The sequence below is a fragment of the Panulirus ornatus genome, chromosome 11 (assembly GCF_036320965.1).
Source record: "Panulirus ornatus isolate Po-2019 chromosome 11, ASM3632096v1, whole genome shotgun sequence".
In the NCBI taxonomy this organism is placed as follows: Eukaryota; Metazoa; Arthropoda; class Malacostraca; order Decapoda; family Palinuridae; genus Panulirus; species Panulirus ornatus.
This window is the reverse complement of record NC_092234.1, coordinates 64,203,611-64,229,555: the sequence shown is the minus strand read 5'-3', so window position 1 is coordinate 64,229,555 and position 25,945 is coordinate 64,203,611. Positions and strand designations below refer to the sequence as shown.

The following is a 25,945-nucleotide window of genomic DNA, read 5'->3' as shown; positions in this document are numbered from 1 at the left end:
CGCTTCACGCCACCAGTTGCTGTGCTTCCTTCGCACCGTCCAGACGGTTTTCTGCAGCTGTGAGCTTGGCAGCCTTCTTCCCGTGATCCCTCTGGAGTGGAAAGGCTTTGCTACAGCCTGTCACCCAGTTTGGGGCTGGCGGGTTTTGATTGAGAGGGTTAAGGCAGAGTACAGATTGGGGAAGAGCAGTATGGTTTCAGAAGTAGTAGAGGATGTATGGACCAGGTATTTGCTTTGAAAAATGTATGAGAAATACTTAGAAAAACAGGTGGATTTGTATGTAGCATTTATGGATCTGAAGAGGGCATATGATAGTGTGGATAGAGATGCTTTGAGGAAGGTTTTAAGAGTATACTGTGTAGGAGGTAAGTTGCTAGAAGCAATGAAGAGTTTTTACCAAGGATGTAAAGCATGTGCATAAGTAGGAAGAAAGTGATTGGTTCCCAGTGAATGTCAGTTTGTGGCAGGGGTGCATGATGCCTCCATGGTTGATTAATTCGTTTATGGATGGGGTGGTTAGGGAGGTGTATGCAGGAGTTTTGGATAGGGGCAAGTATGCAGTCTTTTGTGGAGACTGACTTTGGTAAAGTGTGTGAAAGAAGAAAGTTGAGAGTAAATGTGAATAAGAGCAAGGTTATTGACTTCAATAGAGTTGAGGGACAAGTTAATTGGGAGATAAGAGTGAATGGAGAAAAACTGGAGGATGTGAAGTGTTTTTGATATCTGGGAGTGGACTTGGCAGTGGAAGTAAGTCACAGGGTGGGGGAGGGAGCGAAGGTTCTGGGAGTGTTGAAGAATGTATGGAAGGCGAGAACATTATCTCGGAGAGCAAAATGGGTATGTTTGAAGGAATAGTGGTTCCAACAACTCGAGCACAGTGTTCCCAAAGGCCACTAGGCTCCACAATTGTCTAAAAAGGCTAAAAAGTCCCAGTGAAGAGGAGTTGCAAGTGTGTTTTATGACATTTAAGCGAAGGTGATTGAAGGTAATTGCAAGTAAAAGGGCAACCAGTATACTATAAAAGCTATAATATTCCTCCAACTTGATGAAAATATTACACTGATCAACTAAATTTTAACTTTTTTTTGTCCCACGAACTAAAATAAGTGGACTTTATCATAGTTTTTATGATAAATTCGAATCTGTTTTTAGAATTTTTCTATCAGGCATGGTTTTTAAGTGACAGAGCAATTAAATTTTACAATAAATGTATATTACGCATTCATAAACAATGCTTGGTTTACACTTGATTAACTTACCTCTAAAATGTAGGTGTTAGATTTTTGCCTATACAGGTTGTGCATCTCTAATTCTGTACTCTGTAGTCCGGAAACTCCCATGGTCCAGCACAATTTGAATCTGCTGCCATTAGTTTGTGGGTCTGCTACTAGGATGGCATTGTTAGCAGTGCTAAGATGCCAAAATCTGTTTACACTACAGCCAAGCTAATTAACAGTCCTGTTAATTTCTTAGAGAACCAAAACAAGTGTAAAATGATGAAGAATCTGCCCTGTACTGGCATCACATGCCACAAAACCCTTGCCCAAGATACTGAGGCGTCTCCATCTGGGGCAAGGACTCCAAAGGCAGGGTAACAGTTCTTGGCTGAAGCAATGCTGCAGGAACACGCAAAACCAAGCTGATGTAACTGGTAAGTGTGTTCATCCAAGGGCCTTTAAAGAGGTCAATTTCTGTTTTCCGGCATTATATATAGTCTGGTAATGGTCAGGTCATAATGTTACCAGATTAAAGAGGTACAACCTGTATTTGGCCTCATGAATATCCCTCCTTAGTGTCCAGCAGTAATTTGCCAACATAGAGGGGCTCCACTTTCCTTCGTATTGATTTTCCATATCCAAAATGCCCTAGTGAAATCTTTTGCTGTACTCATCATCAAATTCCATAAGATTTTCCAGGAAAAAGTCTAAGTTTGAGTTCAAAAAGTGAATTTTTAGACTCGTATTGCACCCTGGAGCTTTATATCAAGTCAACAGATCTTTTACAACATCACAGTAGTATTGTAATCTGTATTTCCCTAAAATATCTTTGCAAACTCTCAAATGACAGCCAAGCAGTTTTTTCAACTTCATTTAGCTCTTTATTCAACTTTTCATCTTGAAGCAGTTCCCCGATCCCTAGTCCTACGAAAATACCCTCTTTGATTTTTGCATCACTGATTCTGGGAAATCTATTCCTCAAATATGTAAATTCATGGCCAGTTTTATCCATACCTTTGATGAAGTTCTTCATCAACCGAGCTTATGGTGCAAAGGAGGTAGGTAAATTTTCTCAGGATCAACAAGAGGAGGATTGATGACATTCTTCTTCAGTAGGGTCAGGGATGTTCATTCTGGCCACACTTTCTTTACATAATGATTTTTCTTGCCTCAGCTGTTCCACTCAGAAAGGAAACAACAGAACTTTGTGTAACCAAGTTACAGTCTGAGTAAAAGTGCCACAGTCTTTAGGTCACCACATGCATTCCACTTAAAGTCCCCATACTTTATTTTTTCCAAAAGAAGCTTCATGTTATCGTATGCTTCTTTCATATCAGCTGCATGAGCCAGAGGAATGGAAGGGAATCTATTTCCATTGTGGAGTAGAACCGTTCCTCCATTACATTTGTGGCCAAGTGCTTTCATAAGTGTGAACACCATTGCAAAACACCAGACCATCTTCATGGGAAAAAAATATTTGGAAATGACATGGCAGCCACGATAAGAAACTTTAGTTGCATTCTGGAGAAGGTTCCAGCCCTTTACTGTAGAACCCAAAAGTTCAGCTTCCTTCTTAGACAAATTTAAATTGCGGATGAGATCATTAAGATCTTGACTCAGCAAATGTGGTTCACTTGAGGAACTGCTTGCTTCAAGTGTTGGATCCATATTGTCCCCTACTTGGTCCACTTTCTCATCACCAGACTCATTATCACTCAGTGTCATGTTTCTTGGAGGCTTTGGCACTGGTAATTCCTGACTGTGAGGTACTGGCTTCATAGCAGATGGTAAGTTAGGATATTTAACAGTATGCTTGGATTTTGATGTTATACCAATTATATTTGTTAGGCAGAAGTAGCAATCTGAAGCATGACCTTGAGATACTTTCTAAACCATAGGAATGGCAAAAGGCATACAGCAAGAACCTTTTGCCCATTCTGAGAAGCCTGACACATGACACAACAAATATGGGGGACAAACTTTTATCATGGTCACCCACTTTACAACCAAAGTAATGCTCAAAGTACTTTTTAATGAGGGGTGTGAAAGAATTTTTAGTGATGTGAATGTTAATTCTCCGCAGATGTAGCAAGAGTGGGCACTGCTTGAGTTTCCCAACATTTCCGGTCATGTTTTTGCAGGCCCCTCGCAACTCATATATTTAGGCATATGATAGAGATGCTCTGTGGAAGGTATTAAGAATATATGGTGTGGGAGGCAAGTTGTTAGAAGCAGTGAAAAGTTTTTATCGAGGATGTAAGGCATGTGTACGTGTAGGAAGAGAGGAAAGTGACTGGTTCTCAGTGAATGTAGGTTTGTGGTAGGGGTGTGTGATGTCTCCATGGTTGTTTAATTTGTTTATGGATGGGGTTGTTAGGGAGGTGAATGCAAGAGTTCTGGAAAGAGGGGCAAGTATGAAGTCTGTTGTGGATGAGAGAGCTTGGGAAGTGAGTCAGTTGTTGTTCGCTGATGATACAGTGCTGGTGGCTGATTCATGTGAGAAACTGCAGAAGCTGGTGACTGAGTTTGGTAAAGTGTGTGAAAGAAGAAAGTTAAGAGTAAATGTGAATAAGAGCAAGGTTATTAGGTAAAGTAGGGTTGAGGGTCAAGTCAATTGGGAGGTAAGTTTGAATGGAGAAAAACTGGAGGAAGTAAAGTGTTTTAGATATCTGGGAGTGGATCTGGCAGCGGATGGAACCATGGAAGCGGAAGTGAATCATAGGGTGGGGGAGGGGGCGAAAATCCTGGGAGCCTTGAAGAATGTGTGGAAGTCGAGAACATTATCTCGGAAAGCAAAAATGGGTATGTTTGAAGGACTAGTGGTTCCAAAAATGTTGTATGGTTATGAGGCGTGGGCTATGGAGAGAGTTGTGCGCAGGAGGGTGGATGTGCTGGAAATAAGATGTTTGAAGACAATGTGTGGTGTGAAGTGGTTTGATCGAGTAAGTAATATAAGGGTAAGAGAGATGTGAGGAAATAAAAAGAGCGTGGTTGAGAGAGCAGAAGAGGGTGTTTTGAAATGGTTTGGGCACATGGAGAGAATGAGTGAGGAAAGATTGACCAAGAGGATATATGTGTCGGAGGTGGAGGGAACGAGGAGAAGTGGGAGACCAAATTGGAGGTGGAAAGATGGAGTGAAAAAGATTTTGTGTGATCAGGGCCTGAACATGCAGGAGGGTGAAAGGAGGGCAAGGAATAGAGTAAATTGGATCGATGTGGTATACCGGGGTTGACGTGTGGACGTGTGTGTGTATACATTTGTGTATGGGGGTGGGTTGGGCCATTTCTTTCATGTTTTCCTTGCGCTACCTCGCAAACGCGGGAGACAGCGACAAAGCAAAATAAAAAATAAAAATTTTCAAAAAGCTATTGCACTTCACAAACGATGAAAATAGCTGTGTTCATTAAACTTTTGTTTTCAAATGCACCATAGAGCACTGGTATGTGAATACAGTTCATAATATGAAAATATGCTAAAACAAAAATCAATGGGTGATACAGAAACATAAGAAACATTTTTTTTCCCATGGTACAACATCTTTGTTGACCAGCGTTATTTATTCATTCGCATTTTTTTTTTTTTTTTGCTGTCTCCCGCGTTTGCGAGGTAGCGCAAGGAAACAGACGAAAGAAATGGCCCAACCCACCCCCATACACATGTATATACATACGTTCACACCCGCAAATATACATACCTACACAGCTTTCCATGGTTTACCCCAGACGCTTCACATGCCCTGATTCAATCCATTGACAGCACGTCAACCCCGGTATAACAAGGATATATACCTCAGATTATCTTATGAAATGGGGGAAAATTTTGATTGCCAGAACTTGCTTCAACTAATTTCTTTATGAAATATACAACAACCTCAACCACAACTGAATTAGATATTTTTCAAACATTTCTGATTGGCTAGTTTACTTATCACCTAATATAGTGTGTTTTATTCAAACCACTTTTTAAGTCCAAACACCAAATAAAAGATTTATATGGGTAATTTACTTTTCCAGGGCTTAATGTTCTCATCTGGAATTTCAAGTGCTAAAAATATTAGAACTCTTTGTTAGTTAAGAGTGTAGTATAGAAGCAATCAAACACTTGTAGTTTTTAGCATAAAACATTTACATTTGGTTATCCTTCCATGCACAGATTTTGGAGAGCCAGGTAGCATTCTAAATACTGCATTCAGTCTACCAGAAAAAAAAAAAATATTGAAAGATGCCAGTTACTGAAATTATTGCATAATCAAGACATAAATTTAATCACCAAGTTAAATCACTACTAATTTTACCTATATGTTTATGAAATGAGCAGATTACCTACAAAAAACTGTTCCAAAGATACAGAATAACTGCCACTTTTGCCACATCATGTGGACATATCTGCTCATACATTTATTCCTGTTAATGGCAACAATCAAGCTTAACCCCAAGACTTCAAAAAGATTTTCCCTTTTCTTTGAAAAGTTTGCATGCTGCCAACTGTAACACTGCACTCATTGTCTGTTAAAACAAATTTCTTATTTCAAGGTTGATTTTATTATATATTTTACTGGTATATTTAGTATTAATGTTCATCCTTGGGAATGGGGAAAAAGAATACTTTCCATGTATTCCCTGCGTGTTGTAAAAGGCGACTATGGGGGAGGGGGGCTTGGAAAGCCTCCCCTCTCATTTTTAATTTTCCAAAAGAGTGAACAGAGAAGGGAGCCAAGTGAGGATATTCCCTCTGATGCTCGGTGGAAAATGGCAAATATGAATGAAAAAGAAATAGTATTAACGTATCTATCCTCTGATGTATACTTTTTATGTGCCTAAAATTTTTCAATTAATTTCTAAAATGCCTACATACATTTTTTCAGTTTTTGCAATCATTCTTCATTCAGAGATCATGTGTGGATGTCTGAGCTTGGATTTTTATATGCAGACAAGTTACAGATGTTGAATTATCCTGTGATATTCAAATGGATATCACACACTGTCTCATTAATATGTCAGAAGTTATGGAGAATGTAAGCAGTGCAGTGTATAGTGTTATTTATATTCAATTAGCCAAATATTTGTGCACCAAGCTTGGCTAACTAACCAAAATTAATCAGAGCTTCAATAGTGTATGTAGACATTTAAAGGTAGATAACAAGAAAATAAAAACTTTTTTTCTTAAAAGGGAAGGAGACAACATAACTGAATCATCACTTGGCAGCACCCAGAGCTTAAATCACAGGTCTACAACTCACTTCTGTGTTTTAAGGTTGATTTTTTTTTCATATTTTCCTGATATATTCTGTATTCATGTATCATGCCCAATTTTTGTAATAAGTTGCTATAATGCCTGCATACATGTTTACAGTTTTTGCAATCATTCTTCATTCAGAGTCCATGTGTAGATGTCTGAGTTTGAATTTTTATATGCAGGCAAGTTACAGATGTTAAATCATCCTATGATATTCAAACAGATGTCATGCATTCTCTTATAAATATATATATATCAGAATTATGGACATTGTAAGCAGTGCAGCATGTAGTGTTTATTCACATTCGATTAGCCAACTGACTGCACACCAAGCATAGCTATCTAACTCAAATTAATCAGAGCTTCTTAGGTGTTTGAAGACATTACTTTTAAAGGTAGAAAATATAAGAAAAAATCAATTTTTTCTAAAAAGGGTAGGAGCAGGCACCATAACTGAATCATCAATTTGCAGCACCCAGAACTTAGATCATAAATCTACAACAGCTGCTGCTTTAGGCTAGCATTCTCTTTCTTCACCTGACTCAGATCATTTTCAAGATGTTCTAAATTCTCTTCCACCTTTTTGCTCTTCTCAAGGTCAACCTGGAAGAAGATAGGAATAATAAACATCCCATGAATTAACTGTACAAGGTAAAAGAAGCTGGCATAAAAGAGGATTGAAAAATTTGGAATAATGAAAATTACAACACTGACGAGGTGACAACAAAAATCCCTTTGTTACACATATCAATTCATCATGGTAACAAATTATGATACATTGAAAAACTATGTAGATGTGATCTCTAGTATAAGAAAGGTATCCTTCCTAAGACGATCAGAAAGTTCTCTGCGTTTTTCTCCTTTTCAGTAATGCCATACGCACTCCATTTTCCTCCATATTAGTCTTGACATCTTTTTTCTGAACTCTAAACTCACCATGAATTAACATTCTGAATGGTAATAGTAGGCCTAAAAGTTTGAAATTGCATACGAATTAAGGCCAGATTATTAAGCAATATACTGATGATGCAAATTAGGTAACACATACAGTATAGTATTGATGACATCCTCTGTATATGGAAAAACATGGTATCTTTTTTCCCCAACCTAAATAACTACGTACTCTCAGTTGAATTCACACTTCAAACTGAAGGTATGAATGTTTCTTGCATAGCGTGTATCATTCAGATACACAAAACAGAGCTAAACAATACAGCTGAGTTGTGTGTTAACATGATATGGGGACAAGCACAATGCGCAAGATATGTTCACACTGAGTAGCTCTATAACAGATGAGAGTATAGGTAGTGGATGAAAACACAGGGATGGACAGGAAATGTTTGATGCTCTAATGCTGCAACCCAAGGAGTCTTCTCCAGAAAGCTGGCTGTCTCCTAACTCTTCCTCCTAGCTGGATGCTTTCCAATCTTGGCTCGGCCTCCTTTGCTGCCATAACCACTAATCTGCTAGCTACCTGTGCCAAGCATACAAATCCTTCTCTATGATCAGTAACCTTACTTATGTCTATGTATGCAGCCTCAGTGATTCTTATCTTCTCCCATCCTTTATGTAACAACTCCACTCCTTGCCAGTTTGGTAAAAATTCATATTTGTCCACATGTAACACCAAGGAGTTCGATATGAGTTCTTAAATAATTTTTATATTCTGTTAAACCCTTTTCCACCCCATGGCTCAACTCATCACAATAAGAGGATGAACAACCATTACTAGGTAAATGATACATCATGCTGAACTCATTATTAACCTCCTTACCTTGTATTTTTGTTAAACACCCTGACTATACTCATCTCTAATTTCATGAGGAATCAATCTATGCCTTGCCTTCTTTTCAAATTAGGAACTGTGATGCGATCAACTTCTATTCTCTTACTACTGATATTACCTGATCTTATGTATATTTACCTCACTCTATTCATTAATTCAAACATCTCATTTCCAGCACATCCACCCTCCTCTGCACAACTCTATCTATAGCCCATGCCTTGCAACCATATATCATTGTTGGAACCACTATTCCTTCAAATATACCCATTTTTGCTTTCGAAGATAACATTCCAGACTTTCACACATTCTTCAACGCTCCCAGAACTTTCGCCCCCTCCCCCACCCACCCTATGATTCACTTCCGCTTCCATGGTTCCATCTGCTGCCAAATCCACTCCCAGATATCTAAAACACTTCACTTCCTCCAGTTTTTCTCCATTCAAACTTACCTCTCAATTGACTTGACCCTCAACCCTACTGTACCTAATAACCTTGCTCTTATTCATATTTACTCTCAGCTTTCTTCTTTCACACACTTTGCCAAACTTACTCACCAGCTTCTGCAGTTTCTCACCCGAATCAACCACCAGCACTGTATCATCAGCGAACAACAACTGACTCACTTCCCAAGCTCTCTCATCCACAACAGACTGCATAGTTGCCCCTCTTTCCAAAACGCTTGCATTCACCTCTCTAACAACCCCATCCATAAACAAATTAAACAACCATGGAGACATCAGGCACCCCTGCCGCAAACCAACATTCACTGAGAACCAATCACTTTCCTCTCTTCCTACACGTACATATGCCTTATATCCTCGATAAAAACTTTTCAATGCTTCTAACAACTTGCCTCCCACATCATATATTCTTAATACCTTCCACAGAGCATCTCTATTAACTCTATCATATGCATTCTCGAGATCCATAAATGCTACAGAGAGATCCATTTGCTTTTCTAAGTATTTCTCACATACATTCTTCAAAGCAAACATCTAATCCACACATCCTCTACCACTTCTGAAACCACACTGCTCTTCCCCAATCTGATGCTCTGTACATGCCTTCACCCTCTCAATCAATACCCTCCCATATAATTTCCCAGGAATATTCAACAAGCTTATACCTCTGTAATTTGAGCACTCACTTTATCCCCTTTGCCTTTGTACAATGGCACTATGCACGCATTCCGCCAATCCTCAGGCACCTCACCATGAGTCATACATACATTAAATAACCTTACCAACCAGTCAACAATACAGTCACCCCCTTTTTTAATAAATTCCACTGCAATACCATCCAAACCTGCTGCCTTGCTGGCTTTCATCTTCCGCAAAGCTTTTACTACCTCTTCTCTGTTTACCAAATCATTTTCCCTAACCCTCTCACTTTGCACACCACCTCGACCATAACACCCTATATCTGCCACTCCATCATCAAATACATTCAACAAACCTTCAAAGTACTCTCTCCATTTCCTTCTCACTTAACCAATACTTGTTATCATCTCCCCATTAGCCCCCTTCAATGATGTTCCCATTTGTCCCCTTGTCTTATGCACTTTATTTACCTCCTTCCAAAACATCTATTTACTCTCCCTAAAATTTTATGATACTCTCACCCCAACTCTCATTTGCCCTCTTTTTCACCTCTTGCACCTTTCTCTTGACCTCCTGCCTCTTTCTTTTATACATCTACCAGTCATTTGCATTATTTCCCTGCAAAAATCATCCAAATGCCTCTCTCTTCTCTTTCACTAATAATCTTACTTCTTCATCCCACCATTCATTACCCTTTCTAATCTGCTCACCTCCCACGCTTCTCATGCCACAAGCATCTTTTGCGCAAGCCATCACTGCTTCCCTAAATACATCCCATTCCTCCCCCACTCCCCTTACGTCCTTTGTCCTCACCTTTTTCCATTCTGTACTCAGTCCCTCCTGGTACTTCCTCACACAAAGTCTCCTTCCCAAGCTCACTTACTCTCACCATTCTCTTCACCCCAACATTCTCTCTTGTTTTCTGAAAACCTTTCTCTATGTAATGTAATGTAATGTAATGTATGTATGTATGTATGTATGTAATGTAATGTAATGTAATGTAATGTAATGTAATGTAATGTAATGTAATGTATGTATGTATGTATGTATGTATGTATGTATGTATGTATGTATGTATGTATGTATGTATGTATTATTTATTCATTATACTTAATCACTGTTTTCAGCATTAGCAAGGTAGCGCAAGGAAACAGATGAGGAATGGCCCAGCCTACCCACATACATAGCATATACATATATACCCCTGTAAATATCCATACTTGCTGCCTTCATCCATTCCCATCACTACCCTGCAACACCACGAAATAGCATCCCCCCCCCCTTTCCATCGAGGTAGTGCCAGGAACAGACAAAAAGGCCACATTCATTCATACTCAGTCTCTACCTGTCATGTGTAATGTACCATAGCTCCCTTTCCACATCTAGGCCCCAGAGACCTTTCCATGGTTTACCTCAGACACTTCACATGCCCTGGTTCATTCCATTGACAGCACATCAAACCAGGTACACCACATCGTTCCAATTCACTCTATTCCTTGCACGCCTTTCACCCTCATGTATGTTCAGGCTGCGATCACTCAAAATTTTTTTCACTCCGTCCTTCTACCTCCAATTTGGTCTCCCACTTCTTCCCTCCACCTTTGACACATATTTCCTCTTTGTCAATCTTTCCTCACTCATTCTCTCCATGTGACCAAACCATTTCAATACACCCTCTTCTGCTTTCTCAACCACACTCTTTTTATTACCACACATCTCTCTTACCCTTTCATTACTTACTTGATCAAACCACCTCACACCACACATTGTCCTCAAACATTTCATTTCCAACACATCCACCCTCCTCCGCACAACCCTATCTATAACCCATGCCTCACAATCATGTAACATTGTTGGAACCACTATTCCTTCAAACATACCCATTTTTCTTCTCCGAGACAATGTTCTTCCCTTCCACACATTCTTCAACACTCACAACCTTCGCTCCCTCCCCTACCCTGTGACTCACTTCCGCTTCCATGGATCCATCCGCTGCTAAGTCCACTCCCAGATATCTAAAACACTTCACTTCCTCCAGTTTTTTCTCCATTCAAACTAACCTCCAAATTAACTTGTCCCTCAACCCTACTGAACCTAATAACCCTCCTAATATTCACATTTACTCTCAACTTCCTTCTTTCACACACTTTACCAAACTCAAGTCACAAATATCTGCAGTTTCTCACTCGCTGTATCATCAGTGAACAACAACTGTCTCACTTCCCAAGCCCTCTTATGCACAACAGACTGCATACTTGCCTCTCTCTCTAAAACTCTTGCATTCACCTCCCTAACCACCCCATCCATAAACAAATAAAACAACCATGGTGACATCATGCACCCCTGCCGCAAACCGACATTCACTGGAAACCAATCACTTTCCTCTCTTCCTACTCATACACATGCCTTACATCCTTGGTAAAAACTTTTCACTGCTTCTAGCAACTTACCTCCCACACCATTTTTTTTTTTTTTTGCTTTGTCGCCGTCTCCTGCGTTTGCGAGGTAGCGCAAGGAAACAGACGAAAGAAATGGCCCAACCCACCCCCATACACATGTATATACATACACGTCCACACACGCAAATATACATTCCCATACATCTCAATGTACACATATATGTACACACACAGACACATACATATATACACATGCACACAATTCACACTGTCTGCCTTTAATTCCTATCGCCATCTCGCTACACACGGAATAACATCCCCCTCCCCCCTCATGTGTGCGAGGTAGCGCTAGGAAAAGACAACAAAGGCCCCATTCATTCACACTCAGTCTCTAGCTGTCATGCAATAATGCCCGAAACCACAGCTCCCTTTCCACATCCAGGCCCCACACAACTTTCCATGGTTTACCCCAGACGCTTCACATGCCCTGATTCAATCCACTGACAGCACGTCAACCCCGGTATACCACATTGATCCAATTCACTCTATTCCTTGCCCGCCTTTCACCCTCCTGCATGTTCAGGCCCCGATCACTTAAAATCTTTTTCACTCCATCTTTCCACCTCCAATTTGGTCTCCCACTTCTCCTCGTTCCCTCCACCTCCGACACATATATCCTCTTGGTCAATCTTTCCTCACTCATTCTCTCCATGTGCCCAAACCATTTCAAAACACCCTCTTCTGCTCTCTCAACCACGCTCTTTTTATCACCACACATCTCTCTTACCCTTTCATTTCTTACTTGATCAAACCACCTCACACCACACATTGTCCTCAAACACTTCATTTCCAACACATCCACCCTCCTCTGCACAACCCTATCTATAGCCCATGCCTCACAACCATGTAACATTGTTGGAACAACTATTCCTTCAAACAAACCCATTTTTGCTCTCCGAGATAACGTTCTTCCCTTCCACACATTCTTCAATACTCACAGAACCTTCGCTCCCTTCCCTACCCTGTGACTCACTTCTGCTTCCATGGATCCATCCGCTGCTAAGTCCACTCCCAGGTATCTAAAGCACTTCACTTCCTCCAGTTTTTTCTCCATTCAAACTAACCTCCCAATTAACTTGTCCCTCAACCCTACTGAACCTAATAACCTTCCTAATATTCACATTTTCTTTCACACACTTTACCAAACTCAGTCACAAACATCTGCAGTTTCTCACTCACTGTATCATCAGTGAACAACAACTGTCTTACTTCCCAAGCCCTCTTATGCACAACAGACTGCATACTTGCCTCTCTCTCTAAAACTCTTGCATTCACCTCCCTAACCACCCCATCCATAAACAAATAAAACAACCATGGTGACATCATGCACCCCTGCCGCAAACCAACATTCACTGGGAACCAATCACTTTCCTCTCTTCCTACTCATACACATGCCTTACATCCTTGGTAAAAACTTTTCACTGCTTCTAGCAACTTACCTCCCGCACCATATGTTCTTAAAATCTTCCACAAAGCATCTCTATCATCCCTATCATATGCCTTCTCCAGATCCATAAATGCTACATACAAATCCATCTGTTTTTCTAAGTATTTCTTACATACATTCTTCAAAGCAAACACCTGATCCACACATCCTCTGCCACTTCTGAAACCACACTGCTCTTCCCTAATCTGATGCTCTGTACATGCCTTTACCCTCTCAATCAATACCCTCCCATATAACATCCCAGGAATACTCAACAAACTTATGCCTCTGTAATTTAAACACTCACCTTAATCCTCTTTCCCTTTGTACAGTGGCACTATGCATGCATTCCACCAATCCTCAGGCACTTCAGCTTGAGCCATACATACAGTGAATATCCTTACCAATCAATCAATAACACAGTCTGCCCCTTTTTCTTTTCATAAATTCCACTGCAATACCATCCAAACATGCTGCCTTGCCGGCTTTCATCTTCACCAAAGCTCTCACTACCTCTTCTCTGTTTACCAAACTATTCCCCATGACCCTCTCTCTTCACACACCACTCTGAGCAAAACACCCTATATCTGCCACTCTTATCATCAAGCATATTCAAAAAACCTTCAAAATACTCATTCCATCTCCTTCTCACTTAATCACAACTTGTTATTACCTTCCCATTTGCCCCTTTCACCAATGTTCCCATTTATTCTCGTTTCATGCTCTTTATTTACGTCCTTCCAAAACATTTTTTTATCTTCCCTAAAATTTAATGACACTCTCTAACCCCAACTCTCATTTGCCCTCTTCTTCACCTTTTGCACCTTTCTCTTGACCTCCTGCTACTTTCTTATATACATCTCCCAGTCATTTGCACTACTTCCCTGCAAAAATCATCCAAACACCTCTCACTTCTTTACCCCACCACTCACTACCCTTTCTAATCTGCCTACCTCCCACCTTCCTCATGCTACATCCATCTTCTGTGCAAGCCATCACTGCTTTCCTAAATACATCCCCCCCCCCCCTCTCCTTACATCATCTGCTCTCACCTTTTGCCATTTTGCACTCAATCTCTCCCGGTACCTCCTCACACAAGTCTCCCTTCCAAGCTCACTTACTCTCACCACTCTCTTCACCCCAACATTCTCTCTTCTTTTCTGAAAACTTCTAAAAAATCTTCACCTTCGCCTCCACAAGATAGTGATCAGACATCCCTCCAGCTGCCCCTCTCAGCACATTAACATCGAAAAGTCTCTCCTTTACACACCTATTAATTAACACATAATCCAATAACGCCCTCTCTCCTACTCACATAAGTATACTTATGTATTTCTATGGGTCCACAGGGAAATGAAACACGATAAGTTCCCAAGTGCACTTTCGTGTAATAATCACATCATCAGGGGAGATACAAGAAAGAAATATAAGTCAGTTGGTATACAATGAAGGGACGTACCTTGTATGCCATTTGGTAAACAAATGACTGTCCAATGGAGATCGGGACCATCCAAGACAGACAACAAGCATGTCATAAACTTATTATGTAGATCAGAAGGGGAATTGTTTACAAATTTTATCAACAATAAAGCTATCCAATTTGTATATACCTTCACTAACATTAAGGTTATAATTCTTTGTGTATTTAATAATAGAAGATTCAATGATATTTCTCGTGGTACTGGAGTTAGAGTTAATAACTGAGATGCCATTACTCCAGTTAATATAATGATCATAGTTTTTAACATGATTAAACAAGGCATTTGATTCTTGTACTGTTCTCATACTATATTTATGTTGCTTAAAACTTACAGAAAGATCCTTACCAGTCTGCCCAACATAAAACTTATCACACTTTCTACAAGGACGAGAGTCAGGCAGGACAGGAAAGAAAGGCTTAGGGCGAGAGTCAGGCAGGACAGGAGAGAGAGGCTTGGAACGATAGTCAGAAAGGACAGGAGAGAGAGGCACTTTATAGATGCATTCAGGAGAACTTTCTGGTGAGTTCCTGATTAAGATATTGTTTATAGTATTATTGTTGCTGAAGACATTTACATTAAAGGATTTAAGCAACATGGGAAGTAAAGTAAAATAATTATTAAAAGAAGATTCTTGTTGTCAATGGGAGGTTTGGGTTGAACTCTATAAAACAATTTCTTTGCTAACTTAAGGGATTTATCAATGAAAGATCTAGGGTACTTTAACTTGGATCCAATAGAATATATCTTCTCAATCTTATCATCAATAAACTCTTGAAATACAAATACATAATGCCCGAAGGAACATAGACTGAAATTATAATTTAACTCTGTCACGTTGAGATGAGTAATAATGGATATATGAGCATACATTGGTAGGTTTTCTGTATATGCTAAACTGAAGTAGTTTCCATGCCCATAGATCATGCAATCTAAAAATGGTAACATACCATTATTTTCATTTTCTACAGTAAATTTGATGAAGGTACTAAATTGTTAAGGGGCGAAATGTTTGTAAATTTTCATTTGTTGGCCAAACACAAAGAACATCATCTACATACCTAAACCAAATTGCATTAGAAGGTAAGATATCCTTTAGTAATTTTGTTTCAATGAATTCCATACAAAGATTACTTAGTACAGGTGAAAGAGGGTTACCAATTGCCATAATAAATTTTTGAGCATAATATTCTCCATTGAATTGAAATACACAGTCTTTTATACACAGTTTTATCAGTTCAATAAAAACAGACTTTGAAACAGGTAAATAATATCATCCAAAACATCAAATAAATATTCTAAGAGGTTATCAACTGGAACTTTTGTGTACATTGAGGAAACATCAAAGCTAACAAGTTTGAAATCAAAATTAACATTGATATAATTAAGCTTGTTAACTAAATCTACATTGTTCATGATATTAGAATTTGATATCTTACCCACTAATGGACTCGATAAAGAAACTAACCACTTTGACAATTTGTATGTGATGGAGCCTACTGAACTCACTAGAGGTCTTGCTGGAAAATTTGAGTCATGTGTTTTGATAGGTCCATGCATATATGGCAATGAAGGGGACAAAGATGACAAACTTTTGATAAGAGAACCATTACCTTTCAACAACAACTTTAGTTCTTTATTGAAAAGAGAATTAACAGCTTCTGGGGATTCTTACTAAGTTTAAAATATGTTGTGTCATCACCTAAAAGAGTATTCATTTTAGATAAATAATTACTTCTGTCCCTAATCACAACAGTGTTAGCCTTATCTGCTTTGGTAATATGTATCTCATTGTCTTTTTTTAAAGTGTTAATAGCTCTTATAAATCTTTTAAGGCAAAACCAGTGGATCCTAATTGCACTTCTGTTTTTCTTAAATACCTTTCACACATATTCTTAATGCAAAAACCTAATCCACACATCCTCCGCCACTCCTGAAACTACATCACTCCTCCCCAGCTGATGCTCTGCGCATGCCACTACCCTCTGATAACCACTCTCCCACACAACTTATGAAGTACACTCAACAAACTCATGCCTCAGTAATCTGAAGACTTACTTTTGCTACCCTTGCCTCTATTCAATGGCACTATACATGCATTCAATCAATCCTTGAACACCTCACCGTGATCCATACATACAATGAAAGCCCTAACAAATCAAATAACAACACATTCACCCCCTTAAAATATTCAACTGCATTACCATCCACTCTAGGTGCCTTGCCACATTTCATCTTGTGCAACGTTTTCACCATCTCTTCTCTCTTAACCAAAACACTTGCCATGCTCTGTATACCTCCCAACTCCGAACACTGTACATCATCAAACACATCCCACAAAACTTCAAAATAATCATGCCATCTCCTCCTCACTGCCTGTTACCACTTTCCCATTACTGATGTTCCTATTTCTTCTTGTTTTTCACACACTATTATCCTCCTACAACATCTTATTCTCTCTAAAGTTTGTAGATACTCACACACCCCAACACTCATTTTTTTCCCTTTTTTCAGCCCCTAAACCTTCCTCATGACCTGCCTCTTTCTCTTGTACATTTCCAAATTATACACACTCCTTCCCTGTAACTACTGCCAATACATCCTCTTTTCTCTTTCATGTGCAACTTTACTTCATCATTCCACAACTCGCTACCCTTTCTCACCTGCGTACCTCTCACCTTCCACATGCCATTCACTTCTGTCACACATGCCATTACTGCTTCCCCAGATACCTCTCATTCTTCACCCACTCCTTTTGCCATTCTACACTCAATCTCTCCTGGTAATTCTTCACACATCTCTTTTCCAAGCTCACTTACTTTCACCACCACCTCACTCCTATCATTTTTCCCCTTTTCTGAAAACTAAAGAGTGGTGACTGAGAAGGTGATGATATGCACAGAGGATCAGATTAGGGGGAAACAATGTGGCTGCAAGGGTGGTAAAGGATGCATAGACTAAATGTTTGCTTTCAAGACCTTGTGTGATAAGTCATATATAGATCTGGATAAAGCATATAAGATTGAAAGACATGCTTTGTGGAAGGTTCACCAGAGTATATGGGGTGGGATGGAAGCTGTTAGAAGCAGTAGTGAGCAAGGATGGGATGAGGGTGAGTGGCTCCAGGTGAAGGTGGGGCTGTGTCAGTGGTGTGTGATGTTTAGTCTGATTATGGATGGAGTGATGAGTGAGGTAAATGCAAGAGTCCTGGAGAGAGGGATGGTTCTGCAGTCTGTTAGGATGGGTGGCCTTGGAGGTGAGGCAGTGGGTACAGGCAGATGACATGACTATGATGGCATACCTGAGTCAGAAACTGCAAAAGCTGTTATATGAGTTTAGGAAAGTGTTTGAAAGGAGGAAGCTGGGAATCAATATGAATAAAAGTAAGGTTATAAGGTTTAGCAACCTTACGTTTTCAGGTATAGTAGAGTAATACCTTCAGAACCTAGGAGATGGTTTATGATGCTAAGTTGTCAAGGTAGAGTGAAGTTATTAACTTATGATGAAGTACACTCATCAAACAAGAAGATAATTTATTCTAACAAATATATTCTATAATGATCTTAAGCTAGTAAGATTAATACTTCTAGCCCTGGGTACAGGAGAGAAAGAACACTAAATTGAATGAATCATCAATAATTGTATCAATGATTGTGTTACCATTCAATGAATTACATTAACAATATGGCTGGGTCAAAATCTTTCATCATTTCACTTGTTATGAATACTGCAAAATAAGGATGGGCTAAGTTCTGAAAACTACATAAATGTCTTACAAATCAATGAAGATATGTGGAACAAGGTGGTCTTTATGATAATATAAAAAGAAAGTGCACCAAAACACTATATAAATGAGGTGTCAAGACCATGCTTTTTTAGCATTTACCAGTTATCAGTATTTCTCGCTGGTAGTAAGGCTTTAATCGCTTGTTTCTAGGTTGTTTGATCATTCTTTTGTGTTGTTCTTTCATTTCAAAAAAAGTAATAGTTTTTGATTATTTGTTTTTTTAGGATAGGTACTGGTATTTGGCAGACTAATTGTGTGAGGTCAAGAAGGTACAATAGTTATTATGTCTTTCACTGACTACAAATATTTCCTTTTACAATATCAAATATTATTCTACTATATCATTTATCAAAACCTATATAACTTATGCAATTTGGATGGCATAAACTGTGTTGTCTTGGTATATTTTAGCTACTTTTGGTCAATTTCAGGGTATTGTCATACCGGCAGCTTAATTAAGATACATTGTCGTCTTCTAAATATTTGGCTAGAAAAGGCTTTCCTTATTAACTTTTCAGCTTGATGGTGTGGGTGCTACTCTCATTAGCCCTGTAATGGTGAGCAATTGCTGAAGTGCCAGACCCAAAGCTAAAGTTCAAGGATTTTAACCTTTTCCTCCAAGTTAAAGGTCTTCCTTACCTTCTTAGCAGGTTTACTTTAGTAGGGATACTTCATGGATGGTTAAGCACAATGGTGTCTAATACACATAGGCACAAGCATAGAATTATTAGCAGGTTTACTTTAGTAGGGATACTTCATGGATGCTTAAGCACAATGGTGTCTAGTACACATGGGCACAAGCATAGAATTATAGAGTGGCAAACAATGTCATTACTCAATGAATGCTACCACATTGCTGATGCAGTTGTCAGAGTGGCATTGACAGCTTCAGCACCATGCAAGTTCAAGTTATATCATGATGGCTGATGCTAGAATAACAAGGTGGGAGTAATTTAGGTGTTCATGCTGTATTAAAAATCTTACATACAATCATATTTGTCTTACTTATTTCCTGCCCTTCTATCTTTATGAGGCTCCTGCAGCACTCAAGAAGTTGGTCATGTTCAGCAGTAAGGACAATACGTCATAAAGTGATGATGTTGCGAATGTCTCTAGTGCAAAGAGTGCAGGGAAAATGAGTAGTACGTACTTCTTTATGATAGTTGCAACATAGGTATAAACGGTCATGGGAAATGGTGAAACGGTGTTTATAGTGTGGTGGGTACTGTCTATAGCAGTAATTCTCAACCTTTTTGCCCCATGAACCCTTTTCAACATGTTAATGTTATTCCCCCTTTCCAAGATTGTGTGACTTTTTCAAAAGGTACATTCCAAATAAGATTCATAGAATACTGAAATAATATTTATAATTTAATCTGTGAGATGTCCTGTACATTATATACAATCAGGAGAATTGTAGTCTGTAGAAAGATCAATATTCCAGCAATCTAAGTCGAACAATGTGTGGTCCAAATTCCCTCTACCCCCCCAAAAAAAAATGTAGAGCATAAGCAGCAAAATGAGTCTTGTGTTTGTCTAAGGAGTGAAGCTTCTATGGGTGTATGTCTGGTGAGTTGGCATTCAAGACTAAGTAGGTAAGTCAGTTGTTTAGTGCTTGCCGGGTTACTTCCATGTATGTTCTGTCAGTGTTATATTTTGGGGGGTTGGGAATCTGTGAGTAGAAGGTTGGAAAGTGTGAGGCAGGGGTAAGCTTTTCATTTCTACTTTGGGGGTTGGTGGTGGTTAGTTGCAGAGTGATTTAGGGAAGGTGGGGTGTACTGCTATTAGATAAAACTGAGTGCCAAGCAAGTTGAGGTGGGACTGTATTGGGAGGTTCTTTGTTTCATTGTTTAGGAGTTGAGTGTTTGTGGTTGTTAGGCAGCCAGTGCTTGTTCTGAGTGCATTATTCTGCATGGTTTGCAGTTGAGTTAAATTTGCTTGTGAGAGAGTGTAAGACTAGGCAGGTATGGCATAATTTAAAGCGGAAAAAATGAATTGTTTGTAGAAGATATTCAGGAATTCTTTTTCTTGTCTAAATCTGGTGCCACTTGGTGTTCTAATGGCATTTAGTTTGTAAGCTGCTACTGTGTTGATGAAGATGATGTTGTAGGGAGTGCATGTCATGTGTATGTTGTATGTGAAGCAAAGTGGGAAAGACTGTCCATTCAAGGTGACTGGAGGGTGTAAGATAGATTCATGCATGTCTGGCATTAAAAGGGATATTGAACACTTATATGAAGATACAGACATTCTGTTCTCCATTACACACTGTTCTAATTGTAAAATTTAGTCGGCATTTTTGATGCCATTACTGGAGTGTCAAGGTGTTGTAAATGTGATTGTGAGGTTGTTTGCATATGAAAAGGCCTTTATCTAAAAGTTTGCTTGAGGTAAAGAGAGGTCATGTAAGAAGACTGAGAGGAATGGTAAAAGAACTGCTCATTAGGGAACTCTAAGGCAGAGTTAAATATTTCAGAGGAGAAGCCATAGTGAATGACTGGCATGGTGGATGGCTATGAAACTAGTTGTGGAGGGTAGTGTCAAGTAGTTTTCTTTTGTGTGCTTGTGTCTAAGTAAATGTCAGGGGACAGTGTTGAATGCTTTGCTGAAGTCTATTGCCACTAGTACTGTGTAAAAGAGGGGTGGTTGGTTGAATCCTCCTAAGTAGTACTGTGTGGAGTCAGTGAGTAGTGTTGCAGTAGAAGGTTGGTTCTGAAGCCATACTGTGTGGATGAGAGTCGGATGTTTTGTTTGATTCTGTTGTAGATCAGTTTTTCACAGTTTGAATCCTGAAGATAGTAGTCATGTAAAGCTGTAGGAGGATGGGGAGTTGGAAGGTTTTAGGATTGGTATGGATTATGTTAACAAGTTTCCAGATGTTAAGGATTTTGTTGAATAACCAGGGGCTGTCTCAGCTAATAAAAGAAAACGTGCTCAAACTGCAAATGGGCCATAACATTTTCTGTGAAAGTTCACTATGTTGTCAGGACCTGGCAGCAGGTTAAGGTTTTAAAAGCACTGCTTACATCAGTTGGTGTTAAGTGTGGTTGAATAATTGTTTCTGGATGGATTTTGTGAAGGTTTTTCATGACTTTCCCATTTATGAGTAAGGTTGCTTTTGGTTGATCTTAACAAGTGAGTCTCATAAGTATTTTTATGTTTTCTTTGGAATAAGGAATTTCATTGGAATGGGTCAGGAGTACTTCATAAACGAGGGTTGGTTTGGCACAATAAGACAGGAGTTTCATGTGCACCAAAATTATTTGCTATCGGTCTTGTGATTCACTGCGTTTGAGGAAGGAGTGCCAGTTTTCACTTTGTTTCTCAGCAATTAGATTAGTAATGGTGTGATTTTGAGTTTAGATTTGTTCTTTGATTTTTGTGGATGGTAAGTAGTTGCATTTGAGTTGGTTTCTTTGCTACATGAGGTGCATAACTTGTGGAGCAAAATTTAGGTTACATTTCTCTCTGTGCCCTTGTGGTATGTGTTTTTTGCTGGCATGGCTACAGATGTTGATAGTGTTTGAATGCATGATCTAGGGATGAGACATCATGAATATTGAAGTTTTGGAGCTATGTTTCTAAGTGCTGTATGAAGGCTGGCCAGTCTGCTTTTCTGTAGTATGAGCAAGTTTTTCTAATGATTGTGCTGATTGGGTGGGCTAAATGAAGTGGTATCAGGACAGGCAAGTGGTCAAAGAATAGTTCATATGGCATGCTCCAGTTGGTCTGGTGAGTTCGGCTTTTGGAGTTGGTTTGATAAACTATAAATATAATGAGAGACTGCAGTTGGTTTATTTGTAGTCCACTCAGGGATAACAGGTGTGTGTTGCACCAAGTGGAATGGTATGGAATGAAATATCCACAAAGTGAGGTATTGGGCATGCTGGTGAGGCTCTGCACCTGGGGAGGGTATCTGGGGGCATATGAAAGGTGGGGGATCTAGGTGTTAGGTTAGTAGTAATTTGAAGTTTAATTTCTATAAACTGTGTTTCTAGAATGTTGCTGTTGTCTGTGAGCTGTTTTGTGGTGTAACTGGTGCAGGAGAAAGGTATGGTTGTTGAAGAGTGTTATGAGTCCACCCTCTTGCCCTTGTTTTATGACATTTCTTACAGTTTTGCAGCTATAAAAAGGTGGGAGGGAAGATGTGGGTGTGAGTCTGGTTTCCTGGATGAGGGCTATGTGGATGTTATGTTCTCTGAGTTGGTTGAGTAGTGCCCCTACAGTCATTCATCAGAGGCTACTAAGAATATGGGGAATAATGCAACTAATCTGACAAAAACTTCTAAAACCCTATCACAAACCCTCTCACCTCCAGCACAAACACCCAACAAACAGTATCAGTGAACACACACTCTCGCCCTTCACAGACCATTCTACTCCAGAGAACCCCACCACTAAACATCTTGCAACTATGCATTTGTCTCATCTGACTAATGCAAAGCGAAAAAGTAAGCCCTCTTAATGTGCAAATTTAGTAGATATTTTTATGACAGTTCATGTTTCACTTTTAAAGCACTCATGCATGGGTTGGGACCAAAGCCACTGAAATATAGTGAATTTTGTAAAAGAACATGGTAATATGTCACACCCTGCACCCTATGCCAGCCAATGCAACTAGGTGTTCCAAATTTGTCTTAATCATCTTTATCAATAGGCTAACATTATCCATAATTTCCCATCTAAACATATGAGACAATGCCTTTGTTTTAAAGTCTATCTACAATTTTTATAATATTGCTGTAATTTAAGTCATAATTTGCATTTTTCTGTTTTGTTTAACAAAACTCAAAGGCACAGGCTGAGCTCTGATTTTTTTTTCTTTTTCAATCTCTTTGCCATTATTAAGTTAAAACATATTTCCATGCCACCATCGTTATGAAATATCCCAAACTTCATTATCATGAAGTGTGAGATAGTGAGACTCTACTGAATACATATGTAATATCGCATCTACAAGTATAATCATATGAAAGAATTACGCCTCATGTGATGAAGCTCTCTCCAATTACAAAACTAAATCATCTTTGTCATTCAACCCTATCTTTGGCAGTTATGAATTAAGACTGATTTGGTGACGTATATTCATGAAGAAAATATAAGTAAATCAAAATCAAGACTACTAAATAGCTACAAGATTTCCCACAAATAATGCAATACACTCACCTGTTCTCTTAGATCTGATATTTCTCTCTGGACAGCTCCAGTTTCACGAACTATATCAACCAGCTCACCACAACCTTCATGAACAGCTGCTACTGCTCTGTAAACCTGACGCACTCTTTCATTGTTGGTTGCTTCCTACAAACCAAAGAAAGAATTAAGAAGACTGTAAAAAAGAAAATAAATACAGTTCAAAATCCTGTATATAATTCATGTACATAACATTCACTCCTAATTCAATTAACAATTCATCACCATTGACTCATATTTCAAGTAAATTCAGTTGATTAAGTGCATATTCCTCTGTGACAACTGAATGTATGTTTTAAATTTATCTGCACTTGTCATGATCTTAAAAGATATGAGGTATGTATCGGTCAATTTGTAAATAAGCAATCATTCCTTCTATGCTTCATCCTTAGATGTGCAAGAATTAACATACTATAAATACTAAAATTCTTGATTCAAGCTATCCCATAAGAATCTGTGCCTTTAAATGTAAATTAGTTAACATCTGATAATATCAAGTGTTCACTTAGATACCTTTACATTAAAACAGACATGTTAAAAGACCCAAATATGGAAGTAAAGCTCTATATTCTGAGCCATAATATTTGGAGAACAACTCAAATAATTTATTTGGATTCCTGAAACAGCAATAGATACTAGCAACTGACTACAATGTGGATACAATGTAGACTTTTCTTTGCAAGAAGTTTGTATGCCATCATTCTTGTCGGTTCAGGTTATAAATATCCAATGCTTATTTTGGAAACTGGTCACAAAGGATTTCAAAGAAACCCTACATAGATGTTCCATGGAAGCCTAAAATCAACACAGTTATGGACCTGTGGTGTTTGAGTGCATCCTGAGGGCTGAACAAAGTTGTTGAGATAAAATACCTAACTAGGTCAGGGTGCTTTTCTGAGCCTAAAATCATCACACACAGACCTGCGGTGCTTGAGGGCATTCCATGGGCCTAAAGTTAATGAGATATAATACCTGAGTCAGTTGGGGCACTTTTCTAAGCTCTAACGAAGTTGTTCAGATAAAATATCCAAGTCAGTTGGGGCACTTTCCTTTAACTAAATTCGACACAAGTGGACCTACATTGCTTCAAATTATCCAAACAGCCAAACAGTCATTGAGATAAAATACCCGAGTCAGTCAGGGTGCTTTTCTTAGACTAAAATTGACACAGGTACGGACCTGTCGTGTTTTGTGGCATCCAGGCAGTCAAATGGAGTTGTTGACATAAAATACCAATTGAGTCTTAAATCGACACAGGAATGGACCTATGGAGTTTTAGGCCATCCAGGGATTCGAACAAAGTTCTCGAGATAAAATACCAGAGTGATTTACTGAGACTTAAGATAGAAACAGGTATGGACCTGTGGTGTTTTAGGGCATCCCGAGTGACTCAAAGGGCTTTCTTGAGCCAAAAATTGACACTGGTACGGACCTGTGGTGTTTTATGGCATCCAGGAGGTGAAGAGAAGTTGCTGAGATACAATACCCAAGTCACTCAGAGTACTTTTCCAAGTCTAAAATCAACACAGGTATCTTAGGGTATCCGGGAGATCAAACAAAGTTGAGATAAAATACCAGATTGACTCAGTGTGCTTTTCTAGGCCTAAAATTGACAGGTTCAGACCTATGGTGTTTGAGGACATCTTTGGTGCCGAACAAATTTGCTGAGATAAAATACCAGTCACTCAGAGCGCTTTTTTTAGCCTAAAATTGACACAGGTACAGACCTCAGGTGTTTGTAGGCGTCTTGGGGGCTGAATGAACTTGTTGAGATGAAAGACCCAAGTCAGTCGGAGTGTTTTTTTGGGCCTAAAATTGACACAGGTCCATGGACCTGTGGTGTTTTTGCCATCCAGGCAGTCAGACGAATTCACTGATAAAATACCAGTGATATTCAGGATGCTTTTCTGAGACTAAAATCAACACAGATATGAAACTGTGGTGTTCTAGGGCATCCAAAGGGTCAAATGGATCTATTGAGATAAAACACCCAAGTCAGTCGGAGTGTTGTTCTTAGCCTAAAATTAACATCAGCACGGACCTGTTGCATTTTTTGGCATCCAGGCAGTCAAAGTTGTCGAGATAAAATACAAGATTCATTCAGGGTGCTTTTCTAAGTGTAAAATCAACACAGGTACGGACCTATGGTGTTTTATGGCATCCAGGCAGTCAATCGAAGTTGCTGAGATAAAATACCAGATTAATTAAGGGTGCTTTTCTAAACCTAAATTTGACAAAGGTGTTTTTTGGCATCCAGGTGGTC

The 25,945-nt window shown here is 39.1% G+C and overlaps 1 protein-coding gene and 1 pseudogene across 1 annotated transcript in view; both read right to left on the bottom strand.

Annotated features, from left to right (window-relative positions):
- The window catches only part of LOC139751613 (coiled-coil domain-containing protein 22-like), a 338,143-nt gene that overhangs the window by 117,857 nt on the left and 194,341 nt on the right, over positions 1–25,945 (bottom strand). The window lies entirely within an intron of this gene.
- The window catches only part of LOC139751156 (coiled-coil domain-containing protein 22 homolog), a 314,331-nt pseudogene continuing 291,647 nt past the window's right edge, over positions 3,262–25,945 (bottom strand).